At 44.7% G+C, this 25099-nt stretch overlaps 1 long non-coding RNA gene across 1 annotated transcript; it reads right to left on the reverse strand.

Moving 5' to 3' along the window:
* Positions 1-249: 249 nt before the first annotated feature.
* LOC106043495 (uncharacterized) lies at positions 250-22288 on the reverse strand. Its single transcript, XR_001211708.3, has 3 exons — positions 22007-22288; positions 891-958; positions 250-389 (listed from the first exon to the last, which is right to left on the reverse strand). It is a non-coding gene; the product is annotated as an uncharacterized lncRNA (long non-coding RNA).
* Between the last annotated feature and the right edge of the window lie 2811 nt (positions 22289-25099).

Genomic DNA, 25099 nt, shown 5'->3' on the forward strand with positions numbered 1-25099 from the left:
GCGCAGGGGGACCAGCGCTGCCAGTTCCACCACGCTCCGCACTGCTGCAACGGCGGAGAGAAAAGGCTCCCACTCCTCCGATTACCTGTTGTTGGTGATAAGAGGCATGCGCCATGCTCAGTGCCAGCCCCATGCTTTGCAAGACACACTATTGCCATGGCTACAGGGATGGGGCCAGGAGATGGAGAAGACCAGGGTACTCCACTTCGTCGAGTGCTTGGCTTCAAAATGCACGGAATCGAGCACCCTCCGAGGTGTGGGTGAGGGGTGTTTGTGTTTCTCCTCGCTGCCAGGCTCTCTGAAGCTCACTGCATTCACAAAATTCCTCAGGAAGCTGTTGTGTCAGGTGGTGCTAATCATCTCGGCATGAGCTGGAATGGCAGGGGATGCTGCACGCAACGGAAAGGAGACAATGAGCTGTGCAGCGTGCTGCTTCGATAATGGACAGTGTGAAAAGTGTCTTCTGCAATAAAGAACTAATAGTAGTTAGGATTAATTGAAGGTTTAGAGCTAGGGAATCCCACTGGGTTGTACACATATGGTAAGCACATCCATCCGCGCCTTTGTGGATGGAGAAATTGAAATATGAAAGAAGATAAATCGGCTGCAAACGCTCACCAGCGGGTATAAAGGTGAAATTAAAAGACAACTTTTCAAAAGCACTATCGGATTTTCAAACCATAAATACTTTTTGTTTTAAAAAGAAAAAAAAAGTCCATGTGTATTCAAAGACAGAACATTGACTGTGTAAGCTTCCTATGATTTATTACAGACTTGAAGCTAAAAGTGCTCCATCTGGATGCCCCATGCTTGTCACTGCTGATAAGAGGAGGTCGGACCGACTAACCTGGCTCCCCCAGAACTGATGTTCAAAAAGTGCATAAACTCACCGTCACTTTTTCAGGTAATAAAGAACTATTTTTCTTGATTTCAGCTCGTTCAACCAGTGGTTAGGAATCTGTTCAATGCAAAAGTATAAAATAAGGGTGAGAGAAAAAGGTCTATCTTTCCTACAGTCACATCCCAAGATGACCAGAAATACTGCCCTCTTTCATTGTCTTTTACACACAGGGCTTTGATGAACTGATATTTAATGAATAAAACACAGAGATAAAATACTGTCTTTTCACATCCATGACTCCCACTACCTATCCAAGTACAATCTGGAACAATTAGATGGTAGAAGCTGATTCTTCACTTGTAAAGTATGTCAGTTACCACTGCAAAATGCAAAGATGAAGAATTGGTTAATATAGGGTTAAACGACATACTTGTTCAGATAAGTTTGTCTAGGTACACAGCAGTCTTCTACCTAGCAAAAAAGAGAAAGCTTGAGTATCAACCATCTGTCTACTAATTATGTATCAAGAAATGTCAAGGTTTTCCATGAAAAAGACACCATTTTTCATTTCATAACACATTTACGCTATAAATTGCCCATCCATCCAGACTTGAAATTTTGCTCTGAATACCTTCATATCCAGGTTGGAAATCCAAAATTCATAGGCTGCACGCGACTCGTGCTGCTCCTACGTGAGCATCCGGACTGCTCTCTGGCCCTGCAGGTCCCTGCTCCACACCGTGGGCATGGCTTGGGCACACACCCTCCTCCTCCTCCTCCCGCAGCCCTGCCTGCGCTTTCCCTCTGCTGGGAGCCCTCTCCCTTTTTGTCCTCTGCTCCACAGACACCAAGAGGTCCTGCACACCTCCCTGCCTGGCAGCCCCGTGCTGAGCTGCCTATTTCAGGCTGCCAATACAAGTGCTGCAGCTCCAAGCCCAGCCTGCCAACAACTCACTCCCTCGCGTGTGCAGCTCGCTAGCCAGAGGCAAATACATGAACTTTAGAGATTATCTAGCTGGAATATTCCAGGAATTTAGATTTCAGCCACAGCAGTAGGACCATACATCATTAAAGCTGCCTTTCCTGCCAATGTAAAAAGCAAACATCGATGATTTAAATCGAGGTTCCCTGGTGGCTCATTTAAATCACTTGGATGGAAATCAGTCCACCTTGTCACCATGGAAGAAGTAAAAAGGGAAGTTGTGGATTCATGACTCCCAAGTCAACGCTGTGCATCATACATGGACCAGGTGACAGTAAATCCTGCAAGGCACAGGGCATGATAAGCAACTTTATGAGGTGTGGCACTGATAAAGCCTGGTTCCTACAGTTGTGGGGCTTTTGGAGTTTGGAGTTGCCAATGGCTGTGAAGCGTGACTATTGGCCAAAGCTTTTTCTGCAGTCATGATATGCAACCCAGTGATCTTAGGTGCCTTATGTGGGTTAAGCTCATGAACAAGAAGCCTTTCCTTCTGTCAGCACTTCCATAGTCATTCTTTTTCTTTTCCATTTTTAAAAATTTTTTAACCTAACAGTCTATTTTCAAGAAACCTGCAGAAGAGTAGTTATCTTTGAGATCTCCTACCTGATGTCGGATGTGCTTGAAATCAGCTGATGAATTAAAAATCATTAGGGAGACATGGCAGACAGGCATGAACCCATAAACTTTGTGTTGTCAGGCAACTGGGTTGGCCACAGACTGCCCCATTAGGGCTGTGTGGGCAGAGAACCAGTGCCTCTTGTGCAGCCCGGGCCAGCACAGCCCGGCAGTGGCCCCTGGGCCACAGCCAGGGGGACAGATGAAACCATTCAGACTGCAGCTGGCTTTCCCTCTCGAGACACAGAGGTGGCATTTGTACTTTCTGCAAAGCTGGCACCTCACGCATGGGACAACACTTGAAGCCATGCATGGAGGAGCCTTGAAGCCCATTTCCAATGGCACCTCCCCACCAGCAGCTCGCTCTGGCTGTGTGGCCACCTGGCCCCAAGTGCCCGGACACATCTTGGGATGCTCAGAGAGAGGTGGGTCCCAAAAGAGGCACCTGGCCCACATCACTAAAGCACTGTGCAGGGCAGGCTTACTAGCAGAAGTGGTCTCTGGCATAGAGAAGCCACTGCTCAGTTATAGAAGCCCAAGGAAGGTTGGCAAAGGGAAGAAATGCTCCTGTCACCCCTCAGGTAAGCAACAACAACAAAAAAACATTTTGCACTCAAAGTCAGAACTAAATCCTCATTTCCTCTGCCAGCTCACTGGCACACAGCTATGTTTAAATTGCTCTGAAATCGTACATCTGTACAATAAACAACAAACCTCCAAACCCACCAAGTAATAGAGATGTGCTGACTCAACATTTTCCTGCATGTTTGATTATTTATTTATTTATAAATTGTCAGGTTTCGTTGTCTGTGTACCTACAGGAAGAGCCAGCAGTCAGCATGAAGCAGGCACCAGAACCCAACCCCAGCTGAACGCTGGGTGTGCAGGTAGCTGCTCACTATCAGCAAGGGAGAGGTGACAGCCGACTTCGGTCCCCGTGGCATTGCATTCAGATGGCTGACGTTCAGAAGTGCTGTTAAGAAATTTTCCCAGCTTATGAACAAATACATAAAAAACAGAAGGAAATAAAATGAAACATAGAGGTATTGTCACATCGTTGCTCTCCCCAGCATAGGTTTATAGGAGTGAGAGAGAGACGAAGACACAGACTTAAACGCCTCTGACACTTTTGGCTGCTAAGTTGCCTTGTCTTCTTTTTCATGATGCAGCTATGGCCAAATGGGGCTTGGACAGCATTTAGTTGTCTCCCACGCTATATAAAAAACTGATGCAATCTACACACCATAAAGAGGAGAAAACCTCCACTGAAAACAGCACTCTCAGTTGACAAAACCAATTTATGCTGCTATGCCTAGAGGAAGCTCAGGAGCACTCGGAGCTGGCAGAGACGGGCAGGTCCCATCACAAGAACGTGCTTTGTCTGCAGAAGCACTTCAGTGGCTCAGCTCCTCTGAACTGATTTCAACCTCTACTGTTTAGCACAATAACAGCTCGTTAATGAGGATTTTACTTCCTATTAGGGGATACTATTGGTTCTATTTAGGGAGTCTTCAACCTGTACTCATTTTCTTTGTTCCTCTCAATGCTTTTTTCTCTCAAACCCTTTCCAGTAGTCAAAGGAAAAAAAAATAAAAAGTAAAAATCCTATTTGTATTAGAGCATGGGCAGTGATATTATACTTCTTCCAAAACATCAATTTGCAAGTATTCTTCTTTCTTTCTAATGGTGTAAAACAGAGATGAAGCCTGGCAGCTGGAAAATGCCCAAGATAGCTTGCAGTGCTGGAAAGGGCTTGAGCAAATAGCTGGTGCCATGTCTGAGTGTGAAGGCATCTGCTCTTGAATTTCTTCTGTTCTGCGCAAGCTGCAGAATAGCCCACCAGTCCTCCCAGGGCCATGGCCCAGGGCTGCCACCTCTCCCCAGGATGCTGAGCCCCAGTTGGTGGTAGAAGTCCTCTTCTGAACTGGTAGTCTTCTACCAGTACAGCTTCCAACTGTCAAATGACCTACCAACAGCAAGTCAGCATGCTTACCACATCTCTAGGAGGTAGGAAACGGCCCGAGTGTGCACTTGCCATCTCCCACCTTCCCGGTGACATGATGACCTTCATCTCTGCAGCTAGCATTATCATAAGGGATCAGTACAGAAAGATCAGAGAACATTATGAAAAAAGTGGTAGGTTGCAAGCAGGCTGCATATGAACAAGAGTAAGAGGAAACATGATAAATTCATGCTGAGACCTCTGAAGATGGGGATAAGAGGGTAAAACAGAAGTCTGCAGAAGGATAGAAATATAATTGGGATATGGCTGGAGCTGTGAGATCTATTAAATTGAATTTCTGTTTGGTGTAACATCCCTTGTATATGTTAATCGGTATGTGCTCTAGCAGCCTGATTTAGTGTTATTATCAAAAAGGGTTCCTCGGCTGCCTTTGTCAAAGGAAGATTACAAATTATTCCAGATAAGTAATGGAACTAAAGACCTTTAAAACTAATTGGCCATTGCGCAATCCTGTTAATATCCTTTCTTGTCTAACAAAAACTGAGAAGGCAATTATGGGCAAATACCAAAAAATCTGTACCTGGTCTCTTGCATGAAAATATGATTTATATGCCTTTGGCTTTTCCTTTCAAGAGAAAAAAAGATGGCAAATGATCATCCATCAATAGCCAACATGTCCAAGATAATGACAACCACAGTGTAAGGCCTGAACTGGGAATGGTGTAAGAACCATCCTCCTAGGCCTGCTACAGAAAAAAAGGAATTGCCATAGCATGCCCTTATTAAATCAGGAGCCCTGATATTTGGGCCTTGACAAGCCTGAGCTGTGGTGTCTGGTGAGCTACAGCTGCTGTCTGACAGCTCAGGAAGGGTTGCCCCTGCCCAGCAGAGCCTTGGCAAGACATAACATGGGCTAGGGGGACATGGCTGTGCAAATATCCCCCCCACAGATGCTCAGGCTCCAGAAGCAAAGGTGAAAACAGAGCTTGGAAAGCTCTCTGAGGCCTTCTCTAATCAGTCAGGTCCTGGCTTGATGCTACAGGCAGTGCCTTGGTCCTGATGAACTTTATCCCCTCTTTTACCTGAGCCTGTTACCTGCTTTGTTCATTTGCTTAGCTGGCTGAATCTCTCCCAGATGACCATATCAGCTGCTAGATCTTTATTTCCCTTACTCCTCTGCTTCATGTCCGCTTGCTCAGCTAAAAGTGAGCTGGGGTCAGGCTGGCAGCCAGGAGTTCAGGAGGCCTCTGCACCCTCACCCTCAGGGCCCAGCTCCATCCTTCCATACCACACTACAGCCGCTGCTAAAATCAGGCAGGCAGAGCTTTCAGCTTCATGTCTGACAAATTCATGAAGGCCATGCCCTCATGGGTTATATGAATGCAGCAGGCCTCACAGAGACTGGTTGAGGTGGGAAGGGACCCATCTGGCCCAGTCCCTTGCTCAGGCAGGGCCACCTACAGCAGCAGGGTGCCCAGAACCACATCTAGGCAGTTTTCAAAGATCTCCAAGGAAGAAGATTCCAGAATCTCTCTGGGCAACCTATTCTAATGCTACATCACCTGTTAGAGCTGTATATATGTATATACGTACCACATATATGTGTGACATGCTCCATCACACACATACACCGACATCAGCAGAGGTGTGCAGCTTTGGGGTGCACATGTGGCACAAAAGGTGATTCCCTGCATCCTGAGGGGCTGCTGAGAGGAAAGGATATGGCTCGGGGACATCACTCTGTGAGCCAGCTCTGGCCATGGGGAGCCTTGGGGGACCATCTGGCTCAAGCTGACAGAAATCAGGTGCAGGCATGAGGATTTCTCATTTTGTAAATGAGATGAAGCAAGATTAAAAGAGGAGTGACTACACTAATACCTCTGATAGGTTTTTTAAGTTGCCTAATCGTTGCAAAAGTTGTTTTATGCTTTTTTTTTGTTGTTGTTTGTTTTATACCCCTAAACCAAAGCAGTCTCCTCCTGAGTCAAAAGCTTTTGCATCCCATCTGCAGTGCTGTGTTTGCCTGACAGATCTGGCTAAAGCGTTCCCAGCAGCAAGATATCTCTGCAATGCTGTGCAAGACCTCCATCAGGTTGTTATCTTAAAGCCTCAAAGCTCTGTTTCTTCCTAAAGCTTGTGACAGAATTGGTTCTGGGAACCCAACGAACTAGGAGACAGGAGAAGGAAAGATCAGACAAGCCATGTTTTGACAAAAGTGCTTTCTCTGGAATGGAGCTGTCAGAGCACAGCCTTTGGGATGTGCATCTGGGAGGAACAGCAGCCAGGTGAAATTCTGTGCCCAGAGGAGCTCTGGTCCCTGCAGCACCTGAGAGCATTGTGACATTGGCCACAGCTTGACACAACCTTTATACAGCTGTTTTGCAAGAAAGCTAAATCCACCAAGACACTAAGACCACCAGCTCACTGAATCCACCAAGATTCAGTAAGACCATTATGAGTAAAATATTGCTCCCTAAATGCCACTGGATTTCTAACATTTTCTCATACCTGTACCAAAAGCCATATGTTCTATTGCTGTATTCCTGCCTCAGCAGCAACTCCTTGCAGCCCAGGGAGGCAGTCAGCCATGGCACATCTTGACACCATTGTAAGGGCAAACAAACACCGAGTGTTTGATGCTTCTCAGAAACCCAGGTGGGCATTTACGTATAAAGACGTACTCTGCCTTTAATGAATTATTGCTTTTTACCAGGCTTCATTTTCCCCATGAGGCAGAATCTTCAACGTCCCTAGTAAAAGGGATCTTAGGAAATCTCATTTAAATTTCAAGGACCTCTTAGGGATAGTTGCTAATGGTTATGCTAATTGGCATAGGGTCTGAGTGACAGTTATGTCCTGGAATGATTTGCAAATCACATTTTCGTGGAGCTTATTAGCAGACTCATTAACTGTACATCAGTACATTACTTTCAGAAATTCAGATCTAAGCAGAAAATTAAAATTATTTGCTAAATGACCTAATAAAATTGAACAAATGTGCTGAGAAAGTGAAAACTGAGGTATATCAAGACTCCAGAATTTGACTAAAAATAATTTCCATTTACCATTGATGTTCACCCCTTCTCTGGAAGTAGTTTCAGTCCAGGTAAAACTTAGAAATCTGTTTAGAGATGAAAATGAATGAGCCTGAATCAACAGTGTCAACAAGCAAAAATCCAGCTTGTCACACCCAGAGCCAGCATTAAGATTTACTGCAGACTTGGCCAGGACTTTTTTCCAGTGATGCATCTTGTGGTCCCTACTCCACGTCCCCATTCGCAGAGTTCTTTGTAATTATAGAAAGTCTCATTTGAAGTCAAAATAATTAGGTGCAGGCATGAGAGCAAAGGTATGTAGTACTTATAGTCTAGATGGGAATCACTATGAAATCTCCAAGCGATTAGGGATACCTTATCCAACATTCCTCTTTGTAAACAAGGTATGTCCCAAACTTCACAACATTCACCTGCAAAACAGTCTAATGAGGCTATATTTAAAATGTTGGAAAACCATCAGGATTTTATGCCATTCAGAAATACACATTCCAGGATATGCAATATATATATATTTCCATATATTTAGAATACACTCTTTAATGTCAAGATGCTTAGTGCCAGTCTTTGAGGGAAGAAGCATCTGAGGAATAACCTTCCTGACTGTGGGGGAGCATATCAGAGTGATGCTCCAAGCTGAAGTTTGCTCCCAGGCAAACCTTCGCAGGCTTGATAATTATGGATTGAACCCCCAGATCTGTGTTATCACCCACAATTTGGAGTTCCCTGAAATTATGCCCTCAATTTCTGACTTCTGAAGGCCAGACCGATTTCCAGCATTGGTTATACCCACTTCTTTTCTTATCCCCCCCTCTGCCACCCCATATCTCTCTATATGAAAGCAACCAATGCTACTGTAAAGGACCTTAAAGTCCTCTTTGAGAATGCCATTGCACACAGGCTAGGAATCTCTGTTAACCTCTCAGAGAGCCTGGTCTTCACCTCCTATTCAGAATTACACGAGGTGATTTCTGGCTCTGGACTTTATTGCAACCTGTTTAATATCTCTACTTCAGAAATCTTGAGCTGTGGCAGTAGTAACTGATGAGTATACAGTTTTCTTGGCACAGTGAAGTGCTTGAAAAATTCTCTCCAGTTCACTGTTTCTCACGGGCATTGTTATACCTGCAATTTATGTCGGGGTGAATAAAACACATTCTGGTTCATGACACTTTTTGGTTGGATTTTTTTTTTAAATGCACATAACAGCAGGTTTTAAATAGAACCCACAGGATTTTTTTTTCATTAAAGAAATCTCAAACTGAAAGAAGCTATTTAAATTTAAACGTGCTTGTCAACCGCACAAAACTTTGTTTTACAAAAGAAGCAATCTGATAAGATTGAGGTGGTGTACAATGAAATGCTTAGCTTTTTTCTTGAATGGGCATTTCAAAAGAAATAAAAGGTTTTAAAAAATGAAACTGGAATTAAATATTTTGATGTCATAGAAACAATCACTTCACATGAAAAAAATATGTTCAGCTCTAGTGTTTTGGAATTGAGATGCCTGAAATCATGATACTCTCAGTAAACAAGGAAATCTGCCTAAAAAAACCCTTTGTTTTTGAAGCGTGCTATAATTTTAAAACCCAAATATAACATTACACACTTACCTATATTGTCCTTTAGAGGCCAGCCAACCTGTCCTAGAAGAGTGACTGCAGATCGTGAACATAAGCTCAAACAAGAGAAACTATCAGGTAAAGGAGCATCATGAGCTAATGGAAAAGTCACTCCTGGGAATACCACAGCCACATGTGTTGGGATGCTGGGATCAAATAATCCTGGCATGAATAACAGGTCATGAGGTGTGGCAGGCTTTGCTTTTAAAAAATGTAGGAAGGGTCCATCCAGCCTCAGAGGCTGGGGCTGCTCCTAACCTCAGGGACTGCTGCCCAGATTGGTCAGTGCTAGTGCACCACTTGATATAACTGCATTCAGTTGCAGGAACTCTTTTCATCTCAGTAGTCCCTTTGGAAGTTTTTTTTTTTAATTTTTTTTTATTATTTTTTCTCAGACTGTGTTTGAAATGCTGTTTTAATCCACGTATTTTAATATGGCCCAAATTGAAAGCACTTAGACACTTATTGAGCAATCCCACCTCGGGTAGATGGAGAGGCCAGATCTTCAAATGCACTAGTGGGAAAGGGGGAAAGCAGGAAGGTTTGCTCTTTAGGTAAGTCTTCTACATGCTCCTTGTGACAAAATTCGGCTGAATTCGTCATATTCTCTCTCCCCTGATAAATAAAGAGACCCCCTGTAAGAAGGAACCTGGGAGACTGCAGTCGCTGTGACAGAAGACACGACATAACAGGGAGGCAGTATCAGCTACATCACAATTTGGGCTGCAAAGTTTCCTGACCCAGAGATAAAGTTGTGTTATGATAAGCAGAAAACGGCATCCTCAGGTACCTCTTAGCACACTGAGTGTGGATGGAAGCACAACATCAGGGACTTTGCACAATGGCAGGTGTTGTGGACCGGTGTGGAGACAACGGGACCATGTCAGGAATGAATTAAGAGCATGGATGGACGTTGCCTCAGGATCCAGACATCCCCTAAACTGGGTTAGACAAAGCACAGAAGTTTTGGCCAGTCTGGTCTGACCTGTTACCAAAAGAGGCTCAAAGCCAAAACGTTTGGCTGTGAGTCTAAAGCTCCCTGCTGCACCTGACACGTCTGCCTCCTCCAGCTTCCTGACTCTTCCCCCAGCAGCCAGCTAAGAAACACAGGCAAACAAACTCATGTCCTAGGAGTGAGGTGAAGCTCTTCCTTAGCTAGAAGGACTAATTATAACAGGTAAAATTTAGAAGTTCAGACTTGTGATATATAAACCTGAGAAGCCCAGTAGTGCTGTCCAATACCTGTATCTTTACACTTGCGTAAGGTCCAGGGGCAGTCTGGATGTCAACAGAGACAAAGCAACCACACGACAGCAACTTTCATATGGAGCCTTTCATCACAGCCCCTTCTCACATTAATGACCCGTCAGTTTCCAGATTTCCACTTGGCTTCACGAGATGCTCAGCATGTTGAAAAATCAGCCTATTTGTTTAGGAAACTGCAAGAAAAGTCAGGAACTCAGCAGTATGCTTCCACATCTGAAAACATCATTCTAGCTTAATTTCTGTTTCCCTAGCATTAACATGGGAAAAAGAAACCTCCAGACTCTGCACAGGTCTACAAGTTCGCTTCAGGAAGGCCCTTTTTCCCAGCATTTTTATTCATATCTACATCCTGGTTTCAGCTGGGATAAACTTGATGTGGCTGGTATAGTGCCGTGTGTTGGATTTAGGATGAGAACAAGGCTGATACCACAGGGATGTTGCAGTTGCTGCAGAGCAGTGCTTGCACAGAGCCCAGGGCTTCCCAGCTTCTTGTGCTGCCCTGCCAGCGAGCAGGGGGGGCACAAGGGGCTGAGAGGCACAGCCAGGACAGCTGGCCCAAGGGACATCCCGTGCCACAGGGCGCTGTGGGGAATAATAAAACTGGGGGGGGGGGACTGGCTGGGCTTCAGTCAGCTGATGGGGAGCAATTACATTGTGTATCACTTTTTTTTTTTTCATTTTTATTATTTTCCCTGCCTTTCTTGTCTTAAACTGCCTTTATCTTGACCCACAAGTTTTACCTTTTTCTGATTCTCTCCCCCACCTGGCTCTGCAGTGCTCAGCTGCCTGCCAGGTTAAAGAACAACGATCTGTAACCTACAGCCACTGTTTCCAGGCATTCAAGCTATCCATAGGCAGCATTATTCCAGTGGTTTTACAGGAGGAAAATCTCAAACATTCAGCCTTCTAAAAACATACCCAAGTATTAGCAGCCCATCCTGCTGGCTCTTGGAGTTTTTCCCTGCAGCTCCATCTTCCCACTGCTTTTCTGTGCCCGTAGTAATAAAAACAAGGCAATAATTTAGCTCCCATGATTGTTGTACTGAAGCTTGTTTATCCTAGTCTCTTATCTTTTCCATTCAGAGCCAATGTATCTTATTACTTTGCTGCAAACATGGTCAGAGATGAAAGATTCTGCCATATATTTTCCTTCATATTAAACCACAAGGCTTTGTCCTTCTCTTTCGTTTTTCAATCTTGGACTTTATTGTTTCTGACTATCTCTGCCACATGTGATTTTGGCTTTTGTGTGGATGTGAATATGTGCATTTCTTTATTTATCCTCTTTATCACAACTAAACAAGATTGGGAGCACTTTAAAATAACTGGCCACTGAATGCTCTTTCATAAGTTATTCCTTGCAATAACCTCACCAGGGCAGACTGTGTTATGCAGATACCAGAATAAAACATTTCTGAAGACTTGCAGTATTTCTACACATTCTCTTTACCTGCTTTGTACATAAGTGTTTCACAACAGGGGAAAAAATCACCTAGAACTGGTAACACCAGGCCAGATCCTGTCCCCTTCAGCCCAGGGAATGGAACCAAGGACAAGATCTCAGGCAGGGCTTGGCAGGACGCTGGGGGATGCTGTGTGACTGGTTAAACTGAACGATGTCCTCCTCATATCAGCTAAACACAGCCCAGCTGCAGGTAAGGATTACAATTCTTGATTACTTAGTAGCACAGTTAATTATTTTTCCCTCTATCTTCTCCCATCAGATCTCACATGGCTTTTTTCTATTGGAAGGGGCTGGGTTTACTCTAGACTCAATGGACGTTATTTCTATCCTGCTGAGGCAGAAATGGGGAGTCAGGAGAATAACCAGAGTTTTAAAACTGTTTAAGTAATAATAGTTCACCTTTTTAATCTGTACTTTGAGGATGGAATGGAAGAGAAGCTTGAAAGATCAGGGTGCCTGAAGGATTAGAATCTGATTTGGGTTTAAAGGAGTAATCACATCACCTAATTTAGTCTCCAAATGCCAGAAGCTGGGTTTCTCTAGATGATCAATGAAACAAATTGGTTATTCCAGAAGGAGGCTCAAGCTATGCTTAAACCATGAGACTCATAAGCACTGCCCAGCCATGTCCTGTCCTAATCCTTTCCTTTTCCAGTGTGATTCACAGCCCTTTCTGCTGCCCAGAAGGGAGCAGGGGCAGGTTCCAGCCAGCAGACCAAGGCAGGTGTGCACCACGAGCACTCCCACCCTGCCGTGGGGACCAGCTCACGTGGGTGGCTGAAGCTGGAGCATGGGTGCCCTGAACAACTCTCAGATGAACACTTGGTCAGTCTATAGAGAGCTTAAGCAATCATAGAATAAGATTCAGACTATCTGCTAGTCAATACCAATCCCCTCCCAACAGCTAGTGCTCTGACATCTGTAAAATGGTGCCAGTGGTTGCACTCATCCAACGTAACACTAGTATCCCAACCACAGCTGCACCTTCTCCTCGCACAGAAAGGCACAAGCGCAAGGCTCACTTATTCATCAATTTTCCTATGTAAACGCAGAAAGACAGGGATGGCTGGATGTCACCAGGGCTGTGCTGGTGACACGACAGCTCTCCCCTTTTTACATTCAGTTATCTAAACACTGCACAGTGAATTGTTCAGCCTATAAAATGGTACAACTTTCAGCAGGTACTAACCATACAGAAGAAAAGCTATAGTTTTCCCATGGATGCAGTGCTCATGGAGCCACAATGAGATCACACCTATGTGCTTACTTTGCTGTTGTCCACCCACTGCTCAGCTGAAACAGTGGGTTGGAATGAGAGAAATGGAGACCCAATGGGGAACATTGCTGGGTGTGAATTCCTATTCACACCTCTAATTAATGTCAGTAGAGTCATCAATGGTGTAGTCACATTAATTACATGTGAATGACAGCTACAATAGCTTTGAGAATAAGAACAATTTCACTAGACTGCCAAAGACGACATATATTCGATATAACACTAATACTGAACATATTAAAAATAAATAGTGATTTAAAGATTTTAGTATTAAAATTATGTGTATTACAGCACCAATAGAAAAGGTCATAAAAGTGGAAAAGCACACTTTAGAAATATAGTTAGTACCAGTGGTAATTGCTTACCAAAAGTTTCTTACAGGAGGAAGCTATAAATACTTTCATAGTGGTCATTAAGCCTTCCCAAATCTCATCTGGTGGGCACCATCTGTTCTTCTGGCCTTAGCTGTAGGAGGGCATCCGTGCTCTGCAAGCACGAACGCACACGAGCCGCCTGCATGCTGCAAGCTGCCCTGCCCAGCACCGGTCCGGGAACAGTGACACTGGGCACAGCACCGTCACCGCAATGCAGTCCACAGCCAGCGGAGAATTCAGACCACACACAGGGGTTCAGTTCTCATCTCCCTTGATCCCATGGAGCCTGGGGGCTTCTAACACCATTCAGTGGCAACAGTTGGGTGGAAGGAAGCCAGTGGCTGAAGCCCTGGGCCAGGGCGGTTGCACGGCCATGGGGATGTAGGTGAGGAGATGGCAGAGGGTGCCTCTACCAGGCAGCTTGGGGGTGCAATGGGGGCATGGGTAGACATTTCGACAGGAGCTCTGATCTGCAGCTGGCAACACACGAACACATCGCAGCATGTCTCTTCCAACCTAGCTAAGTGCAGAGATTTGGAAACCGCCATGTTAAAAACCAGCCTGCACTGTTACCCTTCTCCTGCTTCTTGACTGGAAGAAATCCAATTCCGATCACACTCAGTGCAAAAAGAAACACCTTCCAAACTACACAGAGAACAAAAAGCTTGCTACAAACAATATTCTATCACTGAATCTTAGCAATATTGGGATTTTTTATTTCTTCTTTTTTCATTAGGAGGTATTTTCCTGTCCATTAGCATCTCTGGTCCTCCTGTGCAGAAGTGCATAACCTCTAACACAGTAGAGCTGACAAGCAGCAAGAGCTGTGTAGCTCCCCAATGGTTAAATCTATAGGAAACCTCTGGTGTTTAATGAAACCCCTACAGAGACCTCCATATTAGCCATGGTTTAATGCTCCATAATGGCAGCAAGTAATTTATCTATGAGCAACAACAACTCCTGGTTCTCTGTGCATTAAGAGTTATTTATGAGGCAATTTTAACAGTTTCACACTGGCTGGTCATTATGCTACTGAAGGCTAACTGTCGGCTGTTGTAGCCTAGGAGGAGAGAAATACTTTCCCTGTCACAGGCTAAGTAGTAAACAGTGACACAGGAGCACTTGCATGTGGGTGTGTGCATAACTGGGAAGAGATGGCAGAAGAAACAGCTCTACAAGAAGCCCTTTGAAATCTGCACTGACAACACAACCTATTTCTCATTCCCTCCAGCTCTGCCCCAAAGCCCCCACTGAAGCTCCCATGATGGCACCTTTCCTCTGCCTCCTCCTTGTCAGCTTCCAGAACTCGTGTTGGAGATTGGGTTGTAGAGCAGGAGAAATGTAGGGATCAGCCCAGAGATACCAATGAGCTGCAGAGCCAAGATATGGCACCAGGTGTAGGGAATTTGCTGCAGTCTGGTGAAGGACCAGCTGGAACAGAAGCTACTGAGATGTCCCTAGGACTGGAGTCAGACAGGATTCAGTGAGAAGTTGGTCTTCAGGCACACAGTTTGAGTGCTGGTAGTAGTTGTGGTAGGTTTTTCCTTTACTAAGATTCTTACAAAAAAGCCTTGTAACAGCACATGAACCACTGCGTAAGGTCGAAGCAGAGTGATCCTGGACTCAGAGGGCTGCAGGATCTTCCTTGGTGTCCCTAAGGCTCAGATCCTAGCTCAGGTCTCTCCTCTGGCACTCCTCTTCCCCTCAATGTGCTGCTCAGCAGAACTACCCAGTTGCATGGCGATAAAAGCTAGGTATGGTGATAAAATCAAGGTATTTTCTAGGTAGCTTCAAGCCACAGTTTGTCCTGAGTTCACTCTGTTGGCACTGTGCAAGCCAGAAATTAATCCATCTTTTTTTTTTTCCTCCCTTCCCAGACCTCTGCAGGTTTTGCTAAACTATCTGGCAGATGTGATGCTGCACAAATTTGTAGAGCAGATGTGCTTACCAAGAAGGTCCTGTAGCTAAACCACTTTTTCAGACTGGAAGCTCACATCAGGAGAATTTACTTTGGGGAAACATAACTCCTTGGATGTACATATGGGTTTGCTGAAGCCAGTTAAAACACATTTGCCTATCAGAACGAGCCTCATCTGGCTTTCTGGATCCAGCCCAACAGAAATACTAAAAATAAACTTCTTGCTTCCACTGTCCATTTCTCCCAAAGTGAAATCTTCCACCCCTGTGGAGCCCTGCTCTGGGGCCCCTCCTTGCTGTGCCAGCTTCCCCCTGCATCTCGACAGGTGCCCCGTGCCAAACCTTCAGCTTGCCCTCTGCCCAGCAGCTGGGTCTCTCTGCAGAGCCAGGATTGCTCCATGAAGGTGTTGGGCTCCTTATCCAGGCCATGGGCACAGGTTGTGATGGAGAATCCCTCTTCCCAGGACAGTGCTGTCCCCCTCCCAGCTCTGGGTCGGGTGGAGCTATCGTGACTGTGGTCACCCTTAAACTCCAAGACCACTTTCCAGCATATAGCTCTCTTCCTTCACCAGCGCCAGAAGACACCCTTAACACTCACAAAGTAATACTTTCTCCATTGACTTATTGCCCAGGCACATTTGCCCAGACCTTTCATAAAGGATTCAGACAGAGAGGTTCGCAGCAGAGAAAGTTTCAGTTAAAAGCAGCTTAAAAGGTCTTAAAATGGGAAGCCCTGGGACAGCCTTACAGTGTGTTGTGGCTTTAGTTCATGTTCAAGCTGGCCTATACCATGGAAAAAAACTACTAAGATATAAATAGTTCTATAGTCTTTAAAATATATTGCACATATCAGGGAAACATCTAATATTTTGGACATCAGCTCTCCCAACTGCAGCTATGTGAAGAATCTCAAAAAAATCAGCGTTTACTGAGCAGATCAATACCTCCTTAACTGAATCCATAAAACTCCCAGAGAAATCCCCACCTGTGAACCCACCTTATCACTTATTATATCACCAATGTGCCACCGATACCAACTGGAAAGGCCAGCTACTATATTGCCCTGAAAATGCCAGTTCTAGATTCCCAAAGGATTTTTCAGAAACAATTCTCAATCTGTTCAATGAGAACTGATGCCACATAATTGCTTCCAGAGTTGGACTTCATTATCTTCAAGTAATTGAATTTACCTGGCCAGAGAAAGGCCAGCGATGAGTGAAGACCACCATTTCCTCACTCACAGGAGCTTCCTCAGTCACAGACATCCCTTAATACCGGAGCACACACATTAATTCTATTTCTCCATGCTACTTCCCACTCCAGCAATCCTTCATAAAATAAAATACCAGAATATATTCTACTACCAGTCATTAACCATGAAGTTTACACTGGTCTTGATGCTGTGTTTTGGAGCATTAACCAGACCTCCAAAGTTGTATATGAAGCAGCAGAGGCTCATAAGCATTTGCACCAAAGCTATATTTCTGTATTTGCAAAGCCAGAGCTGTTACTGAGCTCTCTGCAGAGAAAAAGGGAGTTTCTAGAAGAAGCCAACAAGACTGTACTGGTGTAAATCTGCATGCAGAAACACTACGTGATTTTATTTTACTCGGAGAGTAAACTACTGAGTTAACTTCCCCTTTCTCTGCCTCAAAGAAGATTTAGCAAAGGAAGCAGGGCTGTGAGAAAGTCCATTTGCAGAAAACCATCAGCATAGAAACCTTTGTTTTTCCTTTTTTTTTTCCTTCCTGAGCATCAAATGAACAGATATGCCTAGGAGCATCATATCCGCCTCTCTCCATGTTTGGTGGAGGATCAACACTTTTCTCCTTGAATACTTGTAGGCTTTCTGCCCCGAGTCATGTAACATCAGACGGTGAGCCAGCATTGACACAATGACATCAAAGGTGGGATGGGAGGAACGGCACTTGCACAAGCCCCTGCCTAACAGCAGGACCACGGGAACAGGCTTGTACTTGGAAGAAAAGAGATTTTCTGGCATTTTCTAATCAAGCTTATTCAGGAAAAATGTGGGAACGATGACATGTTGCTAGCAAGAGTTAACCTTGGAATAGCTTCAGTAAACTTTGTTTTCTGTATTTTACTGTGATAGCACAAACAATAGCTTTTTAGTACTTTCTAAATGCTTTTAAGTTGTCAGAGCAAAAAGAACCCTCTTTAGTTGGAATTTCGATATATATAACTGCAATGATTCACACTCGAAATAATTTATTTACACTTGTAAATTGGGTACTTTTACAAAGCCAACTGCTACTGAAATCAATGGAGGTGCTTTCATGCTCTTAAAATTTCTCCCATCCACCCCTGTAAGCCTTCTGGCTTTAAAACACTTCTTAACCTCAGGGCTTTACTTCCATTTAGACAAGTTACATACATGAATAGCATCAGAGGAAGGATATACGCACGTAATAAAGCAAAGAAGCTCATTGCATGTCTGGAATGGGGGAACTTACTGTGTCAGCTGCAACCAGGCTGCTGCAGACCAGGCCTGCAAAGCCCCAGCTGCCATCACAGCTCTGCCGTGCCTGCAGCCCTGTTCCCTGGAGGTGTGCTAACTCAGGTGTGAGAGATGAAGAATCACCTCTTCCTGTGGCTTCATGCAAAGCTCTCTAATTCCTGCACCAGGGGAAATAGTGAGCAATCAATCTCTATCCATCTTCTCCCTCCCTCCTGTAGTTTTACACATCTCCATGTCCTCCTCAGCTGTTTTGTTCCAAACTGTCACAAAGGGAGTAAGACAGTGTTATAAATAAGGCATATTTACAAACAAGCTATTATTTTTTTGTTTGTTTTAAATCAGAGCAACACCAGCAACCCCCCACAGAGTAACATTTGTGTATACTGTTGATAAGGTACTTTTACGCAGAGTATGGGAAGAGGAAAATCAATGTAATTTCAGATAATCATATGAAAGCAGTAACTATATTGTGATTATTGCAAGTGAGTTTTTCCATCTGTACCTAGTGCAAACCTTCACAGCAATGCTAATTAAATCTACAATTTGTCCTCACCACAGATATAAAATGTAACAGTGACAAAAGAACAAATGAAAAATGATGGCCTGGGGGGAGAGTAAGTTTAGGCTGGAAATTAGAAGGATCCTTGCATTAAGAGAAATGAAGTATTTGCACATCCTTAACTTGGAATCAGAAGACTGAAAAAGTCTGTGTGGTTTTCCTTTGCCTGTCATGAATTTCACCCAATTCAACACAAAATATTTGCAAGAGGACATAAAAATTTGAACTTTCAGACCAAAAGCTAGAAGTCAGTAGGAGCTGCTTGTGAATCCAACCCAGTGCCTGTGTGGGAGCTGTGAAACCAGCCAGAGGAGGTCTCCAAGCACCCCTTCGTATCCTGATGCTGCAGAACTCCAACCGCAGGATGACCCACAGCCTCTGCCAGAGCTGTGAGCCGAACAGAGGGAATGGACACCTTTCTAGCAGGGCTGCTCACCCCCAGAGGAGGTCTTTTCAAGGCTAAGTCAGGGCCCTCATTCTGTGCATGCACACATGAGAAAGACCAGCTTGACGTCACCTGGACCACGTAAGCTGAGCTTTCATTTGCAGGGCTGTCAGTGTTAGCTTTTGTTAGCATGACACTTGGCAGGGGGGCTAAGCTTTTGCTTTTTGACCTTCACAGTAGCAGTCAGAACACTAGGTCCAACACAATAACATGCAGTATTTTTAAGCTGGGGTTTTTTTTTTTCTTGAGCACTGGAGTGGTTTCAGGTTACACAAAAGCAGTCTCCAACTGATGTACATAAGGTCCAAAAAAAATTAATGGAAAGAAAAATTCCATTGTGTGTTTACCTTGCCCTTTTAACTGCAGTGTAGGAGAGGCCATTGAAAACATCTTTTTCCAAGCCTGTGCAGTCTCAAGCCAGTCAGCAGGACGCAAGATGCCTCACGCCAAAGCAGAGCCATGTGCAGTAAGTAAGAATCAAAACAGTATGTGCAGAAGTGTGAGTGCAGCGTGGGAACTTTTTTCGCTGCTGCTTTTGACTTGAAGAGTTTAGTGAATATCATTTAAACTCACCGCTGAGCGCAGAATGAGCTGACAGTACTTTGCTGGCAGAATAAAGACATCCCTACTTGACTAAGATTACAGCAAAATGCAGGAGGAAATCCAAGTGGAAGATGATGGCGAAGAAGGTGCTGGCATGGTCATGTCAACCTGCATCTTGTGTTTCAGAAGAAACATGGATTAACTGGTGGTTGTTCTGAGACATGCAGTGATGGGAAGGAAGACTCACCCCCTGGCCAAACTGGGTAGGAAGGATTCATCAGCTTTGTAGGACTGTGTTTTAGTTTAACACCTTCATCAAGGACAGGCTTTCAGGAGAGATCAATGAAAAAATTGACCACCAATATAGAAGACCACAGCAAGTAAAGAAACCCACTAGCTGTTTTTGGCTATGACATGCCTGCTCACTCTGTGTTCTTGGGTGTAATTCTTCACCAACTACAGAGCAGGCTTGTGTATAATCCACACTGACTATAAAACCACAGAGAATCTTTGGTGTTGCTATGAAACATGCCAGAAGTGCAATTATTTGCCAACTTTATGCCCCCAGTACCCTCAGTTTTGCTGTCCACTTTGCAAGATCACCAGCTTGTGCATCTTCACTGCTGCTCAGCAGGGTGTTGTAATCTATGTGCAATGTATGGCCAACCCTACTCCAAAAAAAAAATCACCTTCAGTGCCCGATTCTCAGGACAAGGTTCATACCACAGAGCTGCTTCCCCACCTGGAAAACAGCAGTTTTTTTCCTGAGATTGGTTTGTCCAGTGACAGTTTTATTGGAGAAGGAAAATGAATATTTATATTTGCAGCCCTTGCCATTCCCCTTGTGGGGGAGTGAAAAGCATCAAAGCTGCATCAGAACTGACTCAACTGAAGACAAATCATCACTCTTTCCTCTCCTGCAGCTTCCTTCCTGCCCCTCTCACTGCTCCTGTAACTTATCCTCTTATTTACCTTATCTGTCACTGTTTCACACTGAAAAAGTTATCTGGGAAGACCTTTAAGCATCTTCAATGAGACTCCACTGCAGAGAACATTATTGACAAGATTCTCCCTTTTAGATCTGATTTTTAAAGTAAGACAGAGTTTGCAGTACAGGTTTTTGGAAGCTATTCAATTTACCCCTTTCTAGAAGAACACGAGAAAATCCATATGCTGAACAGCTGCACAAATTTATTAAGTAAGCAATCACTTAGGGATCTTACGCCATATATGTGAGGCTTTGGGTTAGAGGAAACTACAGTGCATCCCTACGCTAGACCCAAGAACATCAGATGTCCTGTAACCTACCAAGGTGAAAGAGCAAAAATAAAAATCCTAAACAAAGATCCCTGAAGAGCTTTAACAGCACCTTCCCATGGGTACTGGGGCAGGCAGTCTGCACACCCAGGCAGACCCCCAGGGACCTGCCGCAGAGGAGAGGTGCACCCTGCAGTGCCACGGCACAGCCATTTGCTGGCAGCAGAGACAGACCCTGAGGTTCCCAACCACTTGCCAAAAAACAAAAAAAAAAAGCAAAGAATTCATGCTGCAGGACTTCAACTCACTCAGAGATGTTTAAAGGAGCTAAAAGAAATCCTAGATTCTTAGAAGAGTTATTCTTTATATTGCCAACATACCCTGAAACTCCCTTACAAATCACAGACTAGGCAGCACTGCCTGTAGCATTAACCTCAGTACAACTAAGCAGGCACATGGGCAGTGATATTTAGCTTTCCCACCTCCACAAGCCCTTTAGCTCCTACTGGAGCCGCTAGTGCCACAGTAACTATCAGCCTGCGAGGGAGCTCTGCAGTGGAAAACACAAAGCCAAGCCTTAAAGAATGGTTTTACAGGACTAAAGAAATCACACCTCTCTTCCCATGCTTGGTGCAAATAATGCTAGGTTCAATGGGGACCCCTTGGGAGGGGAATCAATCCCACCCACAATAAATGAAGCATTGCCATTTTTATGTGAAAAGAAGAGCATCACAAGCCAGTTACACTAATAACCCATAAAATCCAAATCACACAGGAATAGGGCTTTACCAGCTCTGTGATTTATACCTCTATAGATTGGTAAATAATGGGGACTCTTGCTGTTTTTTCACTCCTGTGTGAAAGCTCCCATTATCTGAGCTAGAATTGAAAATGCAAAATGAGACAGATGTTTGAGCGCTCTGGTACTGTACCTCTCTGCCCCTTAAAGAAAGGGGTATTGCTTTGCATTTATGAAGCTGTCTATGCAATGTGACTGCCACTAAAAAGTAAACCTGTTAGAAGGTCACCAGCCTCCAGCAGCACCAAGCCAAAGCAGCATCACCCCACACCCAGTTCAGTGCCAGGAAAGTGTTAAAATACCACTTTCCCAGCTCAGGTGACTGCTACCATTCATTCCTGCTTTTCACTATAGCTTTGTGGAGATCCACACATCCCACACGGGGATTTCTCACACTGCACATGGAAAGGACACCTCCCAGAGGTCAGGGTGCTTCCCTACCCAGCATTTGAATCTCCACAGGTCTGCATACCTACTCCTGCGATGCCCCAACACTTTCTGTCCTAGCAAGCAGAGTTACAGGAGCACCAGGAAACATCAAAAAAGATACCTGCTGGGTACAGCAAGTGGGATCCTCTCCAGAAGGGGCCGAGCTGGAGCCACCTAGGCACAGAAAGCAGAGCAGGGCCTGCAGACCACCAGGCAAATCCACGAGGGTGAGGAAGTGCCAAGACCACAGCAGGCAGTCAGGCTGGAGACAACAAGGAGAAAGGCACAGCACATACACAGCACTACTCCAAAAGAAGAGTGGGGTTAAGGGTCTGAGCTTAAATACAGCCCTGGGCAAAGGGCTGGTGGCCCAGGCGAGGCTCATCAGGGTGATTAGAGCCTGCTGATGCATGCAGGGCACTATGATAGTAACTGACTTATTTGCATACTTTATTATCACTAATGCAGTGCTTGAGGAATATGTATTTTGTTTCTGGTATCTCTCTAGAAGCTGAATGTTTTTCCCTGCATTGTGTGAAGGTGGAACTGGGCCCCTGAAACACAAATCTCTTCAACACATTTTCTCCTTGCACTGCCCATCTTAGGTGCAAAGGTGACACAAACATACACGTGGCTCTGGACATCCATTGGCGATGGAAGCAAAGCCCAAGGGAACTCATATCTGCTGATGTCGGAGGCTACGCAAAGCCAGGAAAGAAAGTTTTTAGCCTCAGTTTTGGGGCGGATGGCTGCCTGCAGCAAGCTCATTGCCACCTGGGTTGGGGGTTGTTTCCTGAATGACATTACTTGATTCATCCCAATTTGTTATGCTTTTGTCAGATCCAAGCTAACCAAGTGACTAAAACACACCCATGAAGTACATTGTCTGACATGGCAGATGTAGCCCTTGCAGAGAAAAAATAAGCGTTGTTTTTTTTTTTAGACTTCTCATAAGTAACCAAAGAGCACATGGAATTATAAAACTGAAACAACAAAATGCCCAAGAGACATTTTCATGTTTACCTTGTGTGCATTAAAATATATAATAAGGCTTTATGAAATAGGCTGTATTTCTCCTCCAGACATTCCCGATGTGTAATAGGGCTCATTTGAATTGGAAAACAGAAAAGTCTTGGAATCACTCTAGACATAATCTTGGGGATTTTCCAGTAAATTCAATTTATTTTGGACTTTGCATGTGGGCCTGACTGAGCCTTGGAAGGTGCAGGAGAATTTTTTGGAGCCCCTGTGTTAGATTTCTATCTGTTACACAAGTGGGAGCCCAAAGCAGTTGTATTTATAGCATGAGATTTACTTCAGCATTACATCTGGATGTATTAATCAAGATCATACTCTGGCTCCATCCCTAAATGTTTTCCTTTTTTTTTGAACGTAGATGAGAGGGAAAAAGAGTATTAAAGTTCTTCATATTTATTGTACCCCAACTGAATTTATGTTCAAAAAAAAAAAGGGGGGGGGGGTAAATGAGTAAAATATTTTCCCCTCTTATAACTTTCTTAAGTTTCTCATTTAAATGGCTTCAGGTATTGGATCACATGAGGATAGAAAGGAGACCACCTTCCAGTGTCCATAAAAATTTTGAATTACAGACAGCTGCATTTTTCTTCTTCATTTCTACTGAAGAACGATGTTTTCTCAGCTTTGTGGCAGTGCCATTTCACTGTCATATGACAGGGCTTTTTCTTCTCTCTTGTTAAATACAAAGAGGTTGGCAAAGCATGTGTGTGACTCCTGCAAGGAGGGAGCACAGGGCTTGAGGGGGCCTCAGGAGATCGTCTCATTTATTTTCTTGCCCCAAGGCAGGATCAGCCCTGCCTGCATCTTCCCTGACAGATGTCAGCCACACACATCTTCAGTCAGACTAAGGGAACAGCACCGAAATTCAATGAAGTATGTCAGGTTCCAGTAACAAGCGACTATTAATTTGAAAGCATAATTATTGTTGGGCAGGATTGTTTCTTCAGAGATGGTCTCTTAAAAGTGATGCTGAGAGCAGGAGGTCAAATCATCCCTAGCTCAGCCCAAGGAGGTGGAAGTGGGGAAAGCTTGAGAGAATTATTGCATTCTGATTTGCACAGAAAAGAAGGTGGGTAAGAGAAATGGCTCTTCCCTTCCCTTCCCCCTTCCCTTCCCTTCCCTTCCCTTCCCTTCCCTTCCCTTCCCTTCCCTTCCCTTCCCTTCCCTTCCCTTCCCTTCCCCCTTCCCTTCCCTTCCCTTCCCTTCCCTTCCCTTCCCTTCCCTTCCCTTCCCTTCCCTTCCCTTCCCTTCCCCCCTCCCCCCTCCCCTCCCCTCCCCTCCCCTCCCCTCCCCTCCCCTCCCCTCCCCTCCCCTCCCCTCCCCTCCCCTCCTCTCCTCTCCTCTCCATTTTTGCAGAAATGTAGTTGCTTTTCCAGGAGGGAGGCATTTAGGGAGCTGGATCTGACACTCAGGTGTCTAAGGATCTGAATATATTGCCGTGGTTAAAACCCAGTGTGATTGTGCAAAATTAAGCTCTATGCATGCCTGGGAGTGCATGCGGGTGTGCAGGTGGACTGGACGCAGTAGCCTTACCCAAAACACAGCTGCTTTTTTTTAAGACAGTGAAAAGTTTCTCCTGTCAAAGAAATACTCACAGAGTGCTTATGGAAGGTAGAATCTGAGCAGAAATTAAGGTTTGACCAGACTGCACAGGCTGGATCCTCAGGTGGTATAAACTGGTGCCTACAGTGGCTCTGACTGCCAGGCTACGTGAGGCTTCCTCACCCACCCTACTCGCAGTCTCTCCACGTGCCCATCAGCACCGAGGTTGGGCGCTGAATCAAAAGACCATTTTGACTACCTCATGACTGATTCAGAAGCATATCTTTATAAGAAAGCTTTCCAGGTTCTATAAAGACGAGACATTCAGTGAACGGATTGGGATGAAGTCCCAGGTCCTCGAGGGTTCACAGCATCTTTCCATGGTGCTCAGGAGTGCCGAGGCTTCGAGCTGTATTGCAAGGGGGTGAAATACTACCTCATTATTTCCACAGTCCAAACACCATAGCATAATACTACCACGTGGCAGCCAGAAAACGAATCTTAGGAGATACTGACCATAAACAAAAGTGCAATAAATACTTTTCCATTAGGCAGGCAGACGATCCATAAGCATTCAGCCAGCCAAGACAACACTCAGCTCAAAAATGCCAAGGAACATACCAGGACCATTTGT

Source organism: Anser cygnoides, chromosome 16, assembly GCF_040182565.1.
Source record: "Anser cygnoides isolate HZ-2024a breed goose chromosome 16, Taihu_goose_T2T_genome, whole genome shotgun sequence".
Taxonomy (NCBI): domain Eukaryota; kingdom Metazoa; phylum Chordata; class Aves; order Anseriformes; family Anatidae; genus Anser; species Anser cygnoides.